We start from the raw sequence: 15,214 nt of genomic DNA on the forward strand, positions 1-15,214 counted from the left end.
GATTGAGCGCAATTCTCAAATGACTAGATTATCATGAATAACCTATGTGGCACAAGTTGGCATGCACATGATGCTCAGTCAGTGAGGATTTACTATATTGTATAGAGACCCAACTGTCCATATTGTATGGGCTATTGAAATTTGCCTTATATCCTAGTAGTAAAACATATAAACTTAAAATAATACTAGGGGCATAAAGTTGGTTTCGAAAAAGTTCTTTATGGTAGTGCGCCATGTACCCTCGAAATTCAGATTGGATGATATTGCCTTTTGTCATTTAGAGAGGGATGGGATTTTAGCTTTAAAGGGTACCCATACTCTGTTAGGTTGTGTTAATTAATACCCGAGGGTGACTTGGGGTTTGGCCAAAGGTGGAAGAAGAGGATGCATATTTGATACATAGGTGAGGTTCAAACCCTATTTTCAATCAAAATATTATGCTATGTGTCAAGAGAGGAGGGGCGTGGTTCGCAAAATTAGATCAATTCATATTCAAATCCTATATAAACCAGGTTTGGTTTGCATGAAAGAATGATCCAATCTTTTCATTATTGCACAGTAGCCACTACAAGGTTTGTTCAGATGAATGAAAGAGAGCATTTAGAGTACTTTGAGAGCTGGGTAAAATATGATCCAATAGTTGACGTCGCAAGAAGAGATCAATCATTTTTTTCGTATTAGAGATAAAATCCAAACCAGTGTCAAGCATATGCCCTCGTGCACTAATCACTGGTTTCTAGATAACAAATTTGAGCCTCAAAGCATTTTTCAATATTTTTAATAACAGCAGAAATAATAAAAATTGATATTTTGTTTAAATTGCTTTAGTAAGTTTGGATATCAATATCAAAACATTATGTTGATGAACATATCAACCGTGTGAAAATCTAGTCCAAATTTGACTCATACTCTATGGAAATAAACCATATTGCTCACCGTTATATAGGGGTGCAAAAGCATTTGAGCCTAAACTCTCTTTCCAAGCTGCTATAAATCCTATACCAAACCAAAAAAAAAAAAAAAAATTGCGCCAACCCGGCAAGCGTCGGCCAGGGCTTCCAGGGCCTTTCTTCTCTCTCACAGCTTGTTCTCCGCCACCGTCGCCGCCTCCGCCGCGGCTGCGTCCATCACGGCCGGGAGGCCCTTCGCTTCCACGCTATTTTCGGGTGAGTTGATTTGGATCTCCTTCTTCTTACATGCGTTCTTGATGTTTCTGTTTCATATTCTATTTTCGGGATTTGAAGATTTAAGATTCAGACATGATTTGGGTTCATAGATTTCACAGATCAAGAAAAAAATCGTTTCCTTTTTAAAAGGAAAATGCCATGTTTTTCTTGTTCCTGTTGCTAAATTTTGGGTAGAACGGTGCGAGCGTGCGCCAGGAACTTGGATATTAGACACATGATTCCTAGTAATGTAGAATCCGTGGTGGAATTACCAAGATTTTCTTTTTATGCTTTGACTAGCCAGCAACCCGCTATGCAGCGGGCCCAAAGTAATCGATGATAAAAAAATAAATAATAACAATATAAGGATAGTTTAAAATGAAAGTAATGAATAATAAATTTTAATTTGAGCGATATATATTTTTATCCAAAAAAAAAACTATTTCGGCTCTATTTCTCCTTCTTGAAAACATAATGTTAGCCAATACAAAATAAATAGTACTCAGAAATGTGATGATAAACGGTTGTATACATCAAGCATAAGATGCTGAACATTATCGTCATTGATCGATATAGATCAAAAATTAGAAAATACATCATCAATCTTCATCCGCATTAGATCCTTCACCCGAACTAAAAATAGAGTATAGAAGATTCTTTTTTAAACATTCTTTAAATATGAAAATTTCGTAATGCAATGGAAATGAAAATGAAGAAAAAAGGGCGCATCCATGATGATTGGATTTAAAGTACCTTGATTGTAATTTTTTTGATGGCGAGATTGTCAGTGTTTTTCTGTACATATAGTGTGATGTTATTCATATGAACTTTTCATAAAAGGAGAAGAAGAAGATGTACAACCAAAATTATGTTACCATATTGTGCTTGATGATCGCTTCGCAAGACTCATTTCTTGTAAAAATTTGTGTTGGATTACTTTTTCGGGAGTTGAAAAGATAGGCTCTTCCGAAATTTGCACCGTAGAGGAAGATATGACTAAATTTTGGTATCATATCCGTTCATTGCCAAAATATGACTAAATTTCATTGGGTAAACCAAAACATGATACAATCATTTTTCAGACACATCAATAGAAAAAAAGATAAAATTGGACCATGAAAATCCAAAAATACAAAATATAAAGCCACACACTAATACTTCTAAATCGATTTCGAACCATCACTACTAAAACATATCCCTACATAGTTCTAGATAGCATTATCACCGACCGATGATTCAAAATCCGATTGGAATATTTTTCTATATTTTTTAACTTCTTTTGACAGATCACCACATTCATCCAACAACCTTTTATATCTATCAATCGATAAATCATACTTCCAACACAATTGTCTATGCTCATACTCAAGTTGTTCATGAGTATCTTTAATTCTTTGGTACATATATTTATAATATTTTTTGTCTTTAAATTAAAATCTGTGATTTCAAATTGAAATCTTGCTGCAATCTATTTATCGTAAATTCTACAGCGGATTCTTTCGATTCATTTTGATCGTATATCGAAAGACCCCAGGTCTTAAAAATCTCAGGCGATTCATTGTCTCACTTTAGTACAATTTTCTCATGCGACCTCATCACCCCATCATCCCGAACCTCTAATCCATAAATTGGTTTGAGCAACCCTAATTTATTGGTTATTTTTTGGAGGATGACCTTCGATGAAATTTTGATTGTTTTCATTTCTGCAATCACAATTAGTTAAAAATTAGCGAACTGGCCAAAAAAAATATAAAATAAAATAATTAAATTTAAAATCCAACAAAGCAATATAAGAGGGTATTCTCTTTTGCTAGATAATCCACTAAATTAATAATATCCGCTATATAATTCATTCCCAAATTCGAAAAAAAATAATGTTCGCAAATTATACACTAATTAGACAACGAACCCCCAAAAAAAGATTACTTTAATTATTACATTATATTAACCAAATTATATGCTAATTTATATTAAATTATATATTGTCTCTCAAATTATATAATATATTTTATTAATTTCAGACAATAAAACAATCAAAAAAAGATTATTCTCTAAAAATTACGTGATAACTCGAACCACAATCTGATTACACAAATCATAGCTTCATTTTATTGCCACAGTAAAATGTTATATTAGCCATCAAATCATCATCTAAATATTTGCTCTCATAAATCATAAATCATTTTTATTAATATAGAACAAAATACCATATTAAGTAAATCATACTTACAGAATATTATATTTGACAAAAAAGGATTATTTTATTAGTATATTTTATCAACCAAATCATAGACCATTTTTCATCAATGTATGCAACAATTTTTTATTAAAATATTATTAAGTTATTTTTTCAAAACAAAACAAAAAGGGAAGCAAATATTACAAACATCCAATAGTTTCCTCATATTATTTTTATGAGGATGCCCTCACAAAAATAGCCCAAATAACCAAAATACGCAGCTGACCACATAAATTCCCTATGCAACCATTTTTAAAAATAATAGTTTCCGCATAAATATTTTTATAGGGACTCCTACATAGTCCTCTGTTAGGCCATCATTTTATGCGTTGGACATGCATAAAACTTCTATGCGGCCAGGCACTTAAATATCCTACACACCTTCCCCACTCCCCCCTACTCACCCCCATTCTTCTCGACTCTTCCACTCCAGCCACTCTCTCTCCACCCTGCCCTCTGTCGCCCTCTCCGACCTCTTTCCTCTACCATTTTTGGCCAATTTCATTACTGGATTAACACCCCTCCTCCCTCCCTAGCTGGATCCATCCTCTATGTGTCGATCTCGTCGTCCAATGATCCGCACGGAATGGCCATGTCCACGCCCATGGATCCACCATTTTCCCGAGCAACCGAATTGGTGACGGTCGTGATCGGCACCGTTCCTCTCCTTTTTTCCTCCTCTGAAGATGCAAGGCCGTTGGTCGTTGCGAGAGGCCTTCCTCCCCATTTTTAGCTTGGGTCGCCCATCTCCGATACCATGTCCTTCTCCGTTCTTTTTTCCCTCTTTCTTTGGTCAACCTTTTTTTCTTTTTCTTCTTATATTTCTCAACCACTCTTCCTCTCCGACCTAGTCAATCCTAACCCTAGCCCTAACCCTCCCCGCCACTATCATTTTCTCTTCCCTACCTCTGCAACCCTAGCCCGACCTTTGCTTGTCTTCCCAACCTAAAACCCTAGCACTCTCCACCACCATTCCCACCTTCGAACCCTAGCCCTAACCCTAATCCTAATCCTAACCTAACCCTAACCCTAACCCTATCCCAACCATCCTCTTTCCAAGCCTACCTCGACCTCTGGGTCTCTTCCCAACCGAAAATCCTAGCTCTCTCCACCACCATCCTCACTTTCGAACCCTAGCCCTAATTATAATCCTAACCCAAATCCTAATCTAACCATAACCCTAACCCAACCGGCCATCCCAACCCTAACCTGACACAAACCCATCCACAATAGCCAAACCCAATTGCTCATCCTAACCCTAATCTGAAACCGAACCCTAACCCCAATCCTGACCCAACTAAACCATCTTCCATAACCAATAACCCGCAACTCGAGACCCAACAATCGGTTAACCTGCTACCCGATAACCCACTATTCGATAATCCAAACCCGAAAATCGGATACTCCAATAACCCAATAACCCGAATCCACATGCCCAAATCTGCGAATCCGAACTTGTTAGCCCTGCATCAGTTTGGATCCTATAACCCCGAACCTATGAAGCTTAATCACGATTTGGACGCTGTTTGTTCGAAGGCGAACCCACATCTATGCACGGAGGCTGTTGGACTCCAGCAGCAACCGTCTCCCCCTTTTTTTCGTTTACACTACTGTGGAAGACTGCGTAACCCTTACAGCAAACCTGTCCATGGTGATTCACATGAATGGATGGCTATTTTATGCAGCAACTTTCTTGAAAATCCCACTATTCATGATGATCAACAGTGTTGATGAGACATGAACCCTCCCTCTTCTACATGATGCAGCACGGGAAGAGGAAGGCTGCCACAACAAACCCCCATTGCTTTGATAGGAAAAAAACAGAGGAAAAGGAATGTACCGGAATCCTCCTATTCTCAGATGATGCAACAAGAGGTTTGGATGGTTGCTGGTTGCAGCACACTTGCAGCAAGCAACCTTATTAGTCTGTTGAGTTCCAAACAAAGGGAGGATATTTATACATCCATACAATCTACACTATAGGTAAAGAAAAAGCCTCACTAGAGAAATCCTTTTTCCACATACGGTTGCTGTCTACCATCTAGAGAAGGATATATATAGATCCTCTCTCCGAAGAAATTTGGTCTTTCTCTGCTGACTAGTCCCCTCCATCATCTTCCTCTGCCTGTGACCAATATGTGTGACTCTCTGTCCAAATCATCACCCTCTCAGGCCGTCAAATCCATCGATTGCTCTCTCTAACCATCTATTATCCAACAGTCTAGGTACATGATTCAGGAGGAATCATCAGAAGATCATATCTCCCCTCTTAAATCACACTCTCTGTCACTCAGCAAGTGGGTTCTATCAGCAAGTGAGTTCTGGCAGCCAGTAAGTGGATTTCAAGCACATGGATTTGGTGGGTTTTTCTATTTTTTTAAATTCTCAAATGTCTGGCATCTTAAATGCAAATAGATGAGCCATTAGATGGATGACACATGGCCACTGGTTTGAATGACAGAATCCAGCAAGTGGGTCCGATCACCCAGCAAGTGGATTTCAAGCATGTGGATTTGATGGGTTTTTTTGTTTTTTTTTTATTCTCAAAGGTCTAGCATCTAAAATGCAGATAGATGAGCCATTGGATGGATGACACGTGGCAGATGAACCGAATGACATGTGGGATGTTGGATGTGCGACACTTGTCGTGCTGGGAAAGCACCGGCTTCCTCATTAATGTAATGTATAGACTTCAGATTGCAATAATTTAGATCTGCTTTGAATTCCTTGTGGAAAATTCTAAGAACTGATTGTGCGAAGATGAGTGAGTTTCTGCAGACCTATTCTAGGCAGCTCCAAGATCTTTTTTTTTTCCTAAATAATTTATGTGATCATGCATGGAATTTTTTTCTGATCTTCTGGATGTTGTCTGATATATTATATATTTTGGAGCTATGGTTTTATTGATAAGAAGGAAAACATGGGATAATGTAGGGTATTAATGTTCTGCTAATGCAAGTTGGGGGAAGTTCCTCCCTTCCTCCATGTTTCCTAAAAATAAAAAAAAATGTTGGGTATTTATGAGAACCCATGGATTCAGTCATTACTGAAATTTAAGGAAAAGCCTGCATCTTTTGCAGGAAAAGAGGGCTTTCTCATGAAGCTTAAACAATTGGTTGTAGAGTAGGACAACCTACCATGTGGATAACAGTAAAAGTTCATGAGACTAATGAGCAACCTTATGAAATTCCTCTGTCTATAAGAAAAAGGGAATTGACGGGGTCTTGATAGAGGGTATTATGTTTAACTTTCGGGTAAAAATTACTAGCTGAAGTTCAAAATGCTTGATGGAAATGCATGGTCTTACAGGGTGATACATGTAAGAAAGTTTGCTAAGTTTTATTACTGGAACAATTTTGTCTCTAAGTATTGTAATCCAACAAGAGGTTGACTCATCAAGACGAGATGGGTCAACATCGCTGTGATGAAATGAGATAAAAAAAGAAGAAGAACAACTATATCCCATTATGGTTGTGATGAAAAAAGTTCATTTTAGTAAGCCCCAATGATGGGTAGATTACAAGGTCAACTTTGCTATGACAAATATATTATTAATTTTGCCAAGTTTCAAGTATCATATACTTGTGGGTGAATTGATGGCATTTAACATGTCTAGTGTCCTTTCTGAAGAGCTGAGCTAGAAGGATCTGCAGAATGAGATTGTGATATAACAAAGTATATTGGTGAATATCTTCAATTTATTTAAGGTGGCTAGGCTGGATGTAATCTAGGATGGAATAATACGGCTATTGTGGCTAATATTATTTATCTATATTAAAAAGGAGCATTAGGAGTTCAATAGGAAGTAAACAACTATTCTATGAGATATGAAAATGTAACAAGTGATTCTCTATAATGCATCTGCAATAAATGTGCTTCTTGATGTCTTGAAAAGGTGTGTCTATATATATATGTAGAGAGAGAGTCATTGGCTTGTATCTAATTTGGTGATCCTATAGTTGTTTCCTTTTGTGTGCGAGCTTTTAAATGCTTCTCTTATGGGTTGCTTTTATGTCTCATGATTCTTTTGTAAGGCTTTGTAACTTTAGTTGATTGTCACTCTTATGAAATCAACTTAATTGTATCTTGAAGTAAAACATATATATTCTTATAAATGCCATTCTTGTTATCCATTAATTTAAATTTTTTACGTGGCTAGTGAAGATCACTAGCACCTCATTTATTTCAGATTATCTGTTGCAGCTATAATTCTTACTGAATGGTAAAGATCATAGCCCTATTGATGCAATCAAATTTTCCAAGCACATGCACATAGTTTCTTCTAGTGGATTGTTTGTTTATTGAGTATAAAGATCACACACTTCCTGTACAGTACGTTGCAAGAGTTTGCCATAACTAACTAGCCTGGCCTGATTTTCCTTTATTAGACATCAAACTCCTGATCCCTTTTCCTCGCATTCCTTCTATAAAAGGCTAGTCTTGTAGCTTGTGCATTTTGCTACATCTGTTTGTAAGTTCCATTGAAGTTTATAGTTCAATCTCTTTCTGTCTATTTAGATCTTAAACTTCTTCTTTATTATCACAACTTGTAGTTTTTATTGCATATAACCGTACTTTTTGGATTGGTTTCATTATTACTATAACTTTTGGCATATGGCTCGAATTGTTTGCAGCGTGTTCATTACTTCGTTCTACCACATATCAACCTCCACAATCTTCCCTTTTTTTTTTTTTGAAGTGAACCATCCACCTTTGGTCTACTCATATTGTTGAATCTCCCACTTCACCTCATTTTTGCAAAAATGCAACATTGACACAATTAGCAATTTTATAAAACTCTGCCTTAGGTATCACTGGCATGCATCATATTATAGTGGTTCATAAAGAAAAGCATTACTCTAGGTCTTTAGTTGTTCATAAAGAGAAGCATTACTCTAGTTCTTTCACCTATATATAATGAATCAATCTCAGTATCTTTTGGTAATTTAATTTAAATGTGGCCTTATTTTTCATTGTATTTCTGGAAAAATTGCCTATGAAATGTGTCCAAAGTGGGTATTTTGCAAGCACTTGCTTGTGGCAGTGCTAGTGCTGTTAACACACAACTTGTCATCATGAAAAATCTTTTATATTTGTTGAACCATACATTTCATGTTGTGGTTAAATCTTTTATATTTGTTGAACCATACATTTCATGTTGTGGTTATCTAAAATTCATGACCTTTATCTAATGGATTTCATGTGTTTTATTTCAATGATTGGGGAATATTTTCAATTGCTTGTTGTGATGGCAGTGCAATTGCTGCATTCAACATGGATTATGTTCTTGGTCTTCTTAGTGCTTTGGAAAATACATTTTATCATGATTTAATTAAGTACAGACTAAAGAATATATAGAGCTAAAACCTCTTTTTTCAGCCTTTGGACTTGAGGGTCTTGCACTGATGTCACTAAGGCGCTTTATTTGCCTCTTTTGGAACCTTTCACACCTGTAGAAGATGATGATGATTTCCGTCAGATGCACCAGAAGAGAGGCTTGGAGATTTAGTTACACCTGTCCAGAATTCTGTGAAACAAATTATCTGTGATGTGAATCTTTTGATTTCTTACTATTGCCTCCTTTTAATTGCCTTGCAATTATTTGAATGTATTTTCTGGTTCCTCTTATCCATGCTTGGAACTGCTTAAGGTTCTTGGAAATTCAGTAACTTTAATATATTTTTTATACATTTGTAGGTGCACTCTTGCAAATTAACCAGAAATTGGGATTTTGATTGCTTATTAATACTTGGCTATTGTAAGAAATCATTTTTTGATACCTTTTAGAACTTACGTTGTTTAGACGATACATTTTGAAACTATTTAAACCAACCATATGATTTTCATTATAGCTCTAACATAAATTTTCTTGAATCTGTTCAATGAATTGATGCAATGCATAATTGTCATCCCTTTAACTAAGATGCCATAACCATAAGAGAATCATTGATATGGAGATCAAATAATCGATATGGTCACTAGCAAGTTAGTGATTCTATTTGGAAGTTAGTTGTTGTTTGAGATTCAAACATTTTTTAAAAAAATACAAATTAGTTGTTTGAGAAATAAAAATGCCAGTATTAGCAATGAACTTATAGCACTTAACAACCTATTCTCTACAGGCATCTTATGTTAGTCACATATAATGCATGTACTTGTAATGTAAGCGCCAAGCTAAAAAGTCTCGCACATAGCCATAGAAATGAAGCTTTTCACCTAAGTAATTGCCTTCATAGATGTTGTCTCGATCCCATTGAATTTATTGCAGTTCCAATGAATCAGGTTATCCAACTGATCATACTGATGCAAAGGTGTAAGGGTGCTTGCATTCACAGTCATCTTTTCTCTGACATGTCTTTGTGAGACTTGTACACAATCGTAGCTCTCTTTCTTCGCATCCTCTTCCTTATTCTTCTCCTTGCCTTCTTCTATTCCTTACTCTTCAACCCTTTCTCACTACCCCTAGATAAACAAGACATTAGTGGCTTGCTTAATTTCCTTGCTCTCCTTTTGACCAAGCCTTTCACTAAAAGAGATGGAGCATTTATTATCTATATCCAAAATGAATAGGATGCCCCAACCTTGAATTTTGGTGTCTAGCTTATGATGAGCAAGATCATTCAGCTTATGGTCCCTCTTTAAGGGCCTATTACTTGTCTTTTTTTTTTTTTTCGCAGCAGTTGCATCCTTGTAAGTGTTTGAGTATATCATGGACTATATAACAATTGCAAATTGCATAGTCCACAACTTCTCCCCTACCTAGGGTAAGGCAACTACAACATCAAATTTTGGAGGATATGGCATATGGAAAGGGGATTCTATAGTGTGTAGTAAGTATGCTTGCAAGTAGCCCCTGAAAAAAACAAAACCTACTGTTATAGTTTATTTGTATTTCAAAATCTTGGGTTGACTATTTAGGCCAAGAAGATTTTTGTTGAAGTTTTGTGTTAGAGATGGTAAAACTATGAAAACTGAGAGAAAAGTACTATGTACTCTAGAATCTACTTTCAATAGATTATAAATTATATAAACTATTGCACATTTATCTAAAGAAATTTATCAACTTCGTAAAGTAACAAGAAGAACATGATTTCCTGGATTAAATTTGCAATTGAATGTAATGTGTTGAACTGCATAGCTATTTGTTGATGTGATTGTAGATGGTAAACATGTCGTAGAAGTTTTGTTAATAGGTTCTAGTGTTGCTCTAGTATTGTTTGATCAAATTCTCTTTTCAGATTGGTTATGTATTGCTGGTCGTTATTCCATTTATTAAATTCAATTGACAACTTGGAAGTAAGACCGTGCATAAATATTTTTAAATTTTATTATTATTTTTGAGTCGGATGTTTTTATAACAATACATAGAAACCTGGTGAAAAATTAGAACATATTTCATACGTCTTTTTTTTTTTTTTGTATTGGCCTTCATGAACTATAACTTTACTAGGTTTTAGACAAACTTCCACCATAATTATTGTGACCTAAATGGTTAGCCCAAAATTTTAAACTGCATTTGGTATTTTCTGATGTTCAGATTTTGCCCGTGAAAGTAATTCCCTTTAATTATGCCATCCTCAAAAATTTGATGCTACATTTTCCTATGCCTTTCTTGAGGAAGGGGAACATTTGTAAATTTTGTGGCTAGTAGTTGTTATAGCACTTGCAATATTTACACAACTTGTAAAAGAATGTGTCCGCTGTAGCATAAAAACTAACAATTTATATAAACTTATGGTGTTGGATTGGTTTGAAGGCCCAGTCCTTTGCAATTACAACAAGTTTATATCATTGTGCCAATATCTATAAAGACGATTAGGTGCAACCCTCATTTGTGGGGTCGTTGGTTGTAAAAGAACTGATTAATTAATTCGGTTACATGTTTGAGAACATACAAGCTGGTTATTGATAGAACAAACATGTAGTCATAAGTATATAGCAAAAAAACACATCAAGATGTAAAAAAGATAATTACATCATATTAGCAACCCGTAACCACCAGTATAAGTGGTTGCATGGATGTGCTCTTATAGTATGCAAATGCCTTTGAAGCAAGGCTCACCAAACTAGTATTGGGGTTCATACAAGCGGACGATTGGGTTGGTACGGTATAGATCCACTCTGTATCATGTTGGAGTGTACCGAAGTAAGCAGAGGGAGGGCAAATGGGAGGAAAGGAAGAGAGAGAGGAAGCGGAAGGGGGAGGTAGAGAGGTTGAACCACTTCGATCTATCATGGGGAAGCTTTAAGAGCTCCAGATTGGGCGATGGGGATGGAGAGAGAAGGGGAGAAAGATAGAGAGACTCCCTTGGTAGGGGGCCTCGTCTTCATTGTACGTCATCTACTTGATGGGGACAGAAGGCTTCAGGATTAGAGCTTCGAAAATAACCGAGCAAGGGGATTAGGGCTTCAAACAGGGAGGGCCTTTACATCCTGTATCGATTGGCCAAATCGTGTCTATAACTGGTTGGTTCAGTTTGATATGCCCGAATTGGCCCATTCAGCATGATTCAGCTAACCTTGCTTTGAAGGCTTACAAATACTATGAGACTTAATTTGAAACCTATTTATATAATTAAATCCATGATCAAATGGGATAATGAAATACATTATAGGTGACATATGTCTACATGATGCCTAGGCTGCTCTTGTACCATATTCTGCTGAACTTTCACTTCTCAATTCATAAGTGCTATGCTTTAAAGATGACCATGGACCCTGCTAGAAGATATGTTTGCTTTATTTAAGAAGGCCTTAGAAATATCTTTGTTCTTCATATTCTTGTGAGGAAACAATGGATAACATGGTATTTGTTCAAGTCGATGACTCCAATGATGCATTGGCCTCAACATCATTATTAAGATTATCAATCTCTTCGGCACTTACAAAGGTATTGAAGTCGTAGTTGTTACAATATCATGAGTCGATAGATTGTCAAGACTCTTGTTTTTCATGTAGTCTTCTGCTCAAATTCTTATGGTAGGTCCAAGGCATCTCCTTTATAAGGAGATGAAATAATTTGACATCCTTATGATCAAGTGGTTGCTTTTTTGGCAATTTTACTATCGAAGAGATCCATTTATAGTATTCTTGTCTTTCTCAAAACAATCAAATTTTGATGAGGCATATCTTGCACTTCGAGAAGAATTAGGTGAAGCCACTGAAAAGATCATAATTATAGCAAGGAGTGATAGCAAAACTATGCCTTTTCCTTCCCAAAATATCGACTCGATGAGTACAACAATAAAGGTGCTATGTAGAATATGATATCTAAAAAAAGCAAAAATCGAGTGATATGAAAACAAGCCTGCAATACCCATGTTTATGAATATTGCTTCCTGCAAATTTTAATTAATCTCAGATTTTTAGATCTAGATGGCAATGAATGACTCTTCCAATATCTCTATTATACAGCCAAATACATAATGAACCGATATCTCTATTACATAACCACTTTTGTGCTGGATGGAATAGATTTGTAAGAGAAGAGATTGGAGTTTGATGATCTTGTGATTTTGTACAAGTGCAACTAAGTAGAAGAGTTACGTAAAATATACATTTTGATAGATATTGGCAATAAAAAAATAATAGATATAGAGGCAACTATCCTTCGAATCATAACAAAATGGAGGGGGTGAAGGAGAAGGTTAATTTATTTGGCCTTTGGATTGGCCAGATGCAAATTTATATTCAACTCATTATATTCTTTAGTCATAATAGTCCTAACAGATCTCTGTGTTGAGTACCACATCTTTATAAACAAAGTAATTTTCTTATAAAAAGACAAGATTTGCATCTCTTTCTCTCTTTCTCTCTCTTCTCCTTGATCGATAAGGAGACCTTTGCTTGTATGACATCCAATTGAGATGCTTCTTTTTCTTTTCAAATTGGATAATTTTTTGGATCCCAATAACATGGCACCATCCCATTATGGTGTGATGCACGGCCCAGGTTGGGCTAGATTCCATCATTTGAGCCTCAAAATGGGCTGATTTCAGCAAAATTTTTTTGGGGAAGATTTGACTAAGAATATCTTTGTGAGAAGAATTAGATGAAGTAATTGAGAAGACAAAGTTAATGCAGATGTTGAGATTGCTATCACAATAGGGTGGCATAGCAAAGCACTACCTTTGCCCTTCCAAAGACTCCACTCAAGAGCAGTGCTACAGTGATGTAGTAGACGATATTCATGAAGCAGCTAAAGCTGAGTGATATAAAAAGACTTTATGAAGATCATTTCTCGCAAGTTCTAATTGAACTCAAATTTTTAGACCAAGATATGAAATGATGACTCTTCCAATATATCTACTATGTGACCAAATATGCAAAGGGTGGATGTCTTTATTATATGAACAGTCGTATTTTGTTTATTAGATGGAACAATTTTAGAAGTTATAAGCACTTGCTGCTAGATAATGTGGTGCTTTTCTAAAAGTGCAACATGATGAAGGGGCTTTAGAAAATATGCATTCTGGTAGATATTGGACTTGAAAATAATGGATATGGTGATAACTTTCCTTTGAATCATAACCAAATAGAGGTGAAAAATTTTAAGTTATTTAATATCCAGATTGGCTAGAGGTAAATCTAACTCATTATCAAGGTCTGTCGTACCAATTACTAGTAAGGTAGTAATATGATACTAGGGTTTGCTTCGCTACATGAGTTTAAGTATTGGTACGAATTGAGCAGAGCCATCCTATATCACCCTTTTTGGGCAATGCCATGGTTGGAAGTGAGAAAAAAGGTCTTGGAAACCTATCTTGGTACTGAGTGCATACCATACTGACCATACCATATCGGACCGATAACATATTGGTACAATTCTCGGTTCTGATTTTGTAAATTTTGCTGATGATAGTCCACTAGTCATAGTCCTTTCGAGACATTGAAAACCAAGAAGTGATTCCTCAAAATCAAGATATCAAGATTTGTATCTTCTCTCTCTGTTAATATGTGCTTTTCTGATTTGTAATGACATGGTATGTCTTGCCTTTGTTCCTTGATTGGCCATCCCTTTCTCCTACAAGGCTCATCAACTTTCATTACTTTTAAATTTTTGACATAAACCTTATTATGTTGATTGGTGTCACAATCCATTTTGTGGTCCTTGTTCCTCCTAAATTTGTGTTATGCCCCATAAGATTGTCCTTCATGTCTTTAGGCCAATCCTTAATGTTTGCTTTCTTTCTTTGCTTTCTTTGTTTCCATAATCCTGAGTTTTTTTTGGTCAACCTTTTGTCTTTTTACCAATAGTTTCAACTGTTGTCATTATTTTGTCCAATACACACTAACTATTAACCTTACGCATTGATCTTTTAAATTTTCCTTTAAGGCGTATTAATAATTTTACAGCTATGAGATTGGCCTTACAATTAGCCTCTTGCACATGGTCCTTATTAACATCTGCTTCATCTCATCATTGTGATCTGCTGTTAGGATCTCGATGTAGATTTTTTTCTTATATTGTTCATCAATTTCATAACCTTTAGCTTGCATTGCGAACTTGTTCATTTAACAATCTTAAAAAGCTACCAATTGGTTCTTTCTTGGATTTAAGAACTATTGGAACAGAGTGGTACTTTTGGTGACGTACCATTGCAACATGAAAGTGGCACCAGTATGGGTGTTTGCATGCCAAAACCATATGTGCCAATACATATAGTCCATACCAGGGCATATGGATGGCACCCTACTAGTCCGTACCGATGGTTTTCAATCTTTTTGATACTGGTGACATACTGATACCATAGCATTCTGATGTGAGACAATATGGGTTTTGCTACCAGTATTGAAAAACCTGGGGTTC

At 35.9% G+C, this 15,214-nt stretch overlaps 1 long non-coding RNA gene across 3 annotated transcripts in view; it reads left to right on the top strand.

Annotated features, from left to right (window-relative positions):
* The first annotated feature begins 884 nt into the window (after positions 1-884).
* The window catches only part of LOC105045257 (uncharacterized), a 35,494-nt gene continuing 21,164 nt past the window's right edge, over positions 885-15,214 (top strand). Inside the window, exons 1-2 of one of the 3 annotated variants that reach the window (XR_832030.4) lie at positions 885-1,166; positions 8,785-8,955. This is a non-coding gene — a long non-coding RNA (uncharacterized lncRNA). The remainder of the gene's footprint in view (positions 1,167-8,784; positions 8,956-15,214) is intronic. The other 2 variants (XR_832029.4, XR_012141477.1) reach the window with 2 other exon arrangements.

The sequence above is a fragment of the Elaeis guineensis genome, chromosome 5, assembly GCF_000442705.2.
Source record: "Elaeis guineensis isolate ETL-2024a chromosome 5, EG11, whole genome shotgun sequence".
NCBI lineage: Eukaryota > Viridiplantae > Streptophyta > Magnoliopsida > Arecales > Arecaceae > Elaeis > Elaeis guineensis.